General features: G+C 35.5%; 1 long non-coding RNA gene across 4 annotated transcripts; it reads left to right on the plus strand.

Moving 5' to 3' along the window:
- The first annotated feature begins 898 nt into the window (after window positions 1–898).
- LOC112181786 lies at window positions 899–4470 on the plus strand. Of its 4 annotated transcripts, none has more exons than XR_005804658.1 (4): window positions 899–2026; window positions 2308–2385; window positions 2471–3777; window positions 3869–4470. It is a non-coding gene; the product is annotated as an uncharacterized LOC112181786 (long non-coding RNA). The 4 variants fall into 4 exon arrangements; XR_005804659.1 differs by having other exon boundaries at window positions 2471–3332; window positions 3503–4470; XR_005804660.1 differs by having other exon boundaries at window positions 2471–3266; window positions 3503–4470.
- Window positions 4471–4780: the final 310 nt, after the last annotated feature.

Below are 4780 nucleotides of genomic sequence, written 5' to 3' on the forward strand. Positions count from 1 at the left end.
ATAACAGTTAACTGTCATTAGCATTCAGTTTAGATTACATTTATCTATCGTCTTTAGTAGCCTACAATAACATTTATCTGTTGTTTTAGTGCACAAGTAACAACATATTTTTTCTTGTATCTGTTGTTTGTTGATATGTCCAACTACATATTTGGATTTCATTTTGTCGTTGCTTTTTATTTCAGAAGACAATTTTATGTTGTTTGAGTGCACAAGTAACAACATATTTTTTCTTGTTTCTGTTGTTCTTAGATATTTCCAACAACATATTTGGATTTCATTTGGTCGTTTTTTTTCATTTCAGATGACAATTTTCTGTTGTTTAAGTGTACAAGTAACAACATCTGTTGTTCTTAGATATGTCCAACAACATATTTTAACTTTGATTTAGTGGTTGCCTTGTATTTCATTTGACACATTTGTGTTCATATTGTGTGACAACTAGGATGTAATCTAGAAACAACACGAATGTCTTATATTATTTAATTTGTCATTGCAGCCAAGAAATACATCCATAATTGTCTCATACATAAACCAAAGTACAATAATGTAATTGCAACCAAACACTAGCCTACTTATTCCTAATGGGAGCTTACGTCCTCAAGCCCATGTCTTAGAGCTAACTTCTGAGCCTTCTCATCCTTCTACAACCAATGTCTTGAATCCATTATTCCATGATGATTGATTGGCAAAACTTCATTTGGCTTGTAAGGAATCGGGCTTCTTTCATGCTTTAACCTAAAAATAAACATATAGTTGTAGAAATCAACTTCATGGCTTGTAAGGAATTGATATTGACATGCGAAACATAGAAGGATGCTATGGAAAGTTATCATGCGCTTATATACATATATATAGCATCATTCTCTGATGCAGCAATATATGGGATTGCCAATCATATACTCTTATGAGAACAGGACACAGCTTAATTTAGCAGTCTTATCACTACTACAATAAACGGATACAAGGACACCAAAAGATGACACATAATTTTTATACAGTCCTTAAAGGTTTTAAGGACACACATCATTTAATTGAAAATTTTTAAGGGGAGGGAGAGTGTTTCAACCTCACATGGACATCTTCAATGCTGTGTCCTTAAATTTAATTTGGCCCAATTTTCATTGAAATAAGAAAATGCGCCGCAACACTTTGCGTTTTCCCTCCCGAAATTTCACTTCCCTCCTCTCCCAATTTTCAACTTCCCTCTTCAATTGAAACCCACCAGAAGAAAAAAGATGTTGTTTCATTCATTCTATTTCCATTTTTTACGTGTAATTGAAAATAGCACAGAGGCTTCTTCTTCCGAAGAGCTTCCCACTCGCCCTAATCTCATGGACACCTCACTTCCGCTCCCTCCCCCGTGACTTTGTTGGATGCCCCCACAGCCTCCGCCCTCTCACTGGCGACCTGAGGTCGCTGAGGAAGAACCGGCGCCAGTGCCGGCGTACGTTAGCATCTGCCGTCACGGTTCTTGATTAAAGCATCTCTCGATTCTCACTAAATTCTGGTGTTCGTCACGGTGGTGATGTTCTCGGCGGTGTCCATGGTGTACTTCAATCAGTCATTGAAGCCGAAGAAGATGAATCACATAGAGGTTAGCGGTGAAGTTCTGGTCAAAGATCAGAGTATTGATTTGATGCTTTGAATGTTCATATTAGAGATCTGTTGAAGATATCATCTCTGTTATAAAGTACCTTTAATTGTGTATAGAAATCTATTCAAATTTGGGTAATAAAACTCAACGACGTCGTAGCCAAGAACTGAGCAAACCAGCAGAAACTGAGCCCTAGCCTAAGTCGGAGAAGATGATGGTCTGCGTCGCCATCGTCGAGCATCAGGTGCACCTTCATCCCTACTCTAACAAAGATTATCGAAATGAACCAAAAGAAAACGCTAATGTATTGGTTTGTGTGAAAATTTGATGAGAACAACCGTCTTTACATCCAAAGCTTCATTGATGCCGAAGACGCCCTCAAGCTCCACCACATTGTCCACTGCTCCCTCGACGTCATCGACGAGCGAGGTAAAATTTATGGATCTGGGTCTCTCTTACTTTTTCATATACCAATCCATTGCTCCTCCAGCAAGCTTTTACTTCTTTTTTCTTTTTGGTTGAAGAATTTTTACTTGGAATTACAAATGCAATTCTGGGTTCTGTTCATCTAGTCTTAGTTGGGTATCGTTGGAGTTGGAAGTGAACAGAACACTTAGATCATATTGGATGATAATACATTTGGATCATATTTGAATTTGTGTGTTTCACTGTGAATTTATATAGGTGTGTGTATGTGTGTGGTGTTGTAGTGAACAATCCGAAGAAGTCCAGACCAACACTGAATGAGACATTCTTGGTCTGCTTTATCCGATTGAAAATTACAAAGTGTGAGTGTTTTTGCCACTTCTCTTGTGTATGGTTGTCACGGGGGTATTGCATTGTGTTGTTCTTATATAGTGATATTGTGTGTAGGTATGGCTAATTGACTAATACAAAGGTGAATTTTATCTTGGTAACTATTGATCTCGATGTTAAAGATGGAGATGTCAGAAATGTGAGTATTGCCCTTGATTTGATGCTATTGTTACTAAAGAATTCAGTGTGCAGTGTGTGAAAATGAAAACTGATGCAGAATTAACCCAGCAAATTTTCATCAATCTGAATATGTATTAATATTTCTTCTCATGCTTAATGATGATAAAAGATTATGTAGCTCCAAGTTGATCTAATTAGTTCATAAATTTTGACCATCTTAACAAGATTTCTCTTTTCTGGGAAATGACCTAAGACTTATAGGAAACAGTGGAACCCATGCAAGTTGTTGGGTGTAACTGAGTAAGATTAATTTTGCGTTTTGCACAGTAGTGTGCTTTTGTTATCTGAATGTTGAATACATATTATAGATTCCCTGTTTTATGTTTAGTCTTGTGATGTGAGAAGGAATCTGATACTATCATACATAGCATTAAAGCGCATGGCTTTTACATCCGGTAGTTTGTTATAAATTCATCCCCAAATTTTAGTTACTTGATTTGAAGGAAGTGAAAGAAGAGGTTGCCAAGTACAAGGTGAGGTTACTCAATCAATTTTTTTTTTTGGATATGTTTTGTTTATATAATTTGTTTGATATGTTCAGTGTGTATTGATCTTGGATTGTGTTACGATTATGAATATGAATCTTGTTTTGGTTTTCTGGTTTGCAGATTGATGAGAATGTTCAAAGGGAAATCATAAATCACAGATCCTTGAGGCATCCAAATATTGTCAGGTTCAAAGGGATAATCAGCTAGTATTGAGTTAATTGTGTGCGTACAGGCACTTTGGAGTGTGTATGGTGTGTTTGAGTGTTCCAGCTTGTTATTGTGGTGTTTTGGCAATCATATTAGACTAATCTTATGTGAAGAAAACTCCAAGATGATAATTATCAAACTCAACGTGAGCACCAAAGAACTAAGATAAGGCAGTCTTGAGACGAATGCTTGAAGTATACTTGTTTTACTGCAGGTCTTGGTGACTCCAAGTAATTTAGCTATTGTCATGGAATATGCAGCTGGTGGTGAGCTATTTGAGAGGATATGTAGTGCTGGTAGATTTAGTGAATATGAGGTTAGTTCTTTAGTTTACATATTAGATAAAATCATTAGGTTTTTCTGCATATAGGAATTACTTAATTGGAAGTTGTTGATTCACGAGTATTTGTTGATTGCAATTCCTCCACACAACAAGCAAGATTTTTCTTCTAGCAGCTGATATCTAGAGTCAGCTACTGTCATTCCATGGTAAATTATATTTGATGCAGATACATTATGAAATGGTTTCCTTGTTTAAAATAATGATTATCTGAAATATGGTATGTTCTTTTGTTCACAGGTTGAGATAATTATGTGGGGAAGTGAGCTCGGTGAGAAATTTAATGGTTGTTAGATTATGCTCAGAAGGACTTGGGTGCTATATAATTGAAATCAATGCAACCATTGAATTGTAATCCTTGCATGCATGCAATGTCTTATAGTTGCTGGTTTAGTCACTTGTTTATTAACAAGCTATAAGGATTTGTTTTAATATAGGATGTTCTTTTGGGCTTCATTCAAAGCATGCTGATATGTTCTTCATTTTAAATGCTGATTATTGGTGATAATATTTTCGTAATTAATGGTCAGATTACTAGCTTATTGTTTTCTTACTGAGCTCTGATGCAGTGTCATTAAGATGTTTAATGCTTAAAAGGGAAGAAAGAATTGTAAAACAGTTTATTGGGATGTGGTTAAGGTACATTTCTACTTAACCATGCATGTATATATATTTCTTATTTCTGGTATGAATTAAGTTATATATGTAGCAGTAGCTAGCTTTGAATTATGTAGGTTCAAAACAGTAATGGTAGTAGTACATTAATTCTGGATGTTGGACTTGTGGTTTTTACAGGTTACTTGTTTTGGATGGTATGAATTGAGTTATATATGTAGCAACAGCAGCAGCTACCTTTGAATTATATAGGTTAAAAACAGTAGTAGTAGTACATTCGGGATGTTGGACTCGTGGTTTTTGCAGATTACTTGTTTTGGATCTTGGACATGTATTAATGGATGTTCTATATATATAAGGATTTGTTTGATGTGTAATCAATGTTATGCAATTTTGATAATATGAGAATGTATTCCCTTATGGATTTACTGACTCCATTTTCAGAACTCTGAGGACATAATTTATGTGTCTTAGTATAGAAAACATGACACATGTGGGAGTGTATTTTTGTGTCCTCTTATAGATTTAATGACTCTA

Source organism: Rosa chinensis, chromosome 1, assembly GCF_002994745.2.
Source record: "Rosa chinensis cultivar Old Blush chromosome 1, RchiOBHm-V2, whole genome shotgun sequence".
Lineage (NCBI taxonomy): Eukaryota > Viridiplantae > Streptophyta > Magnoliopsida > Rosales > Rosaceae > Rosa > Rosa chinensis.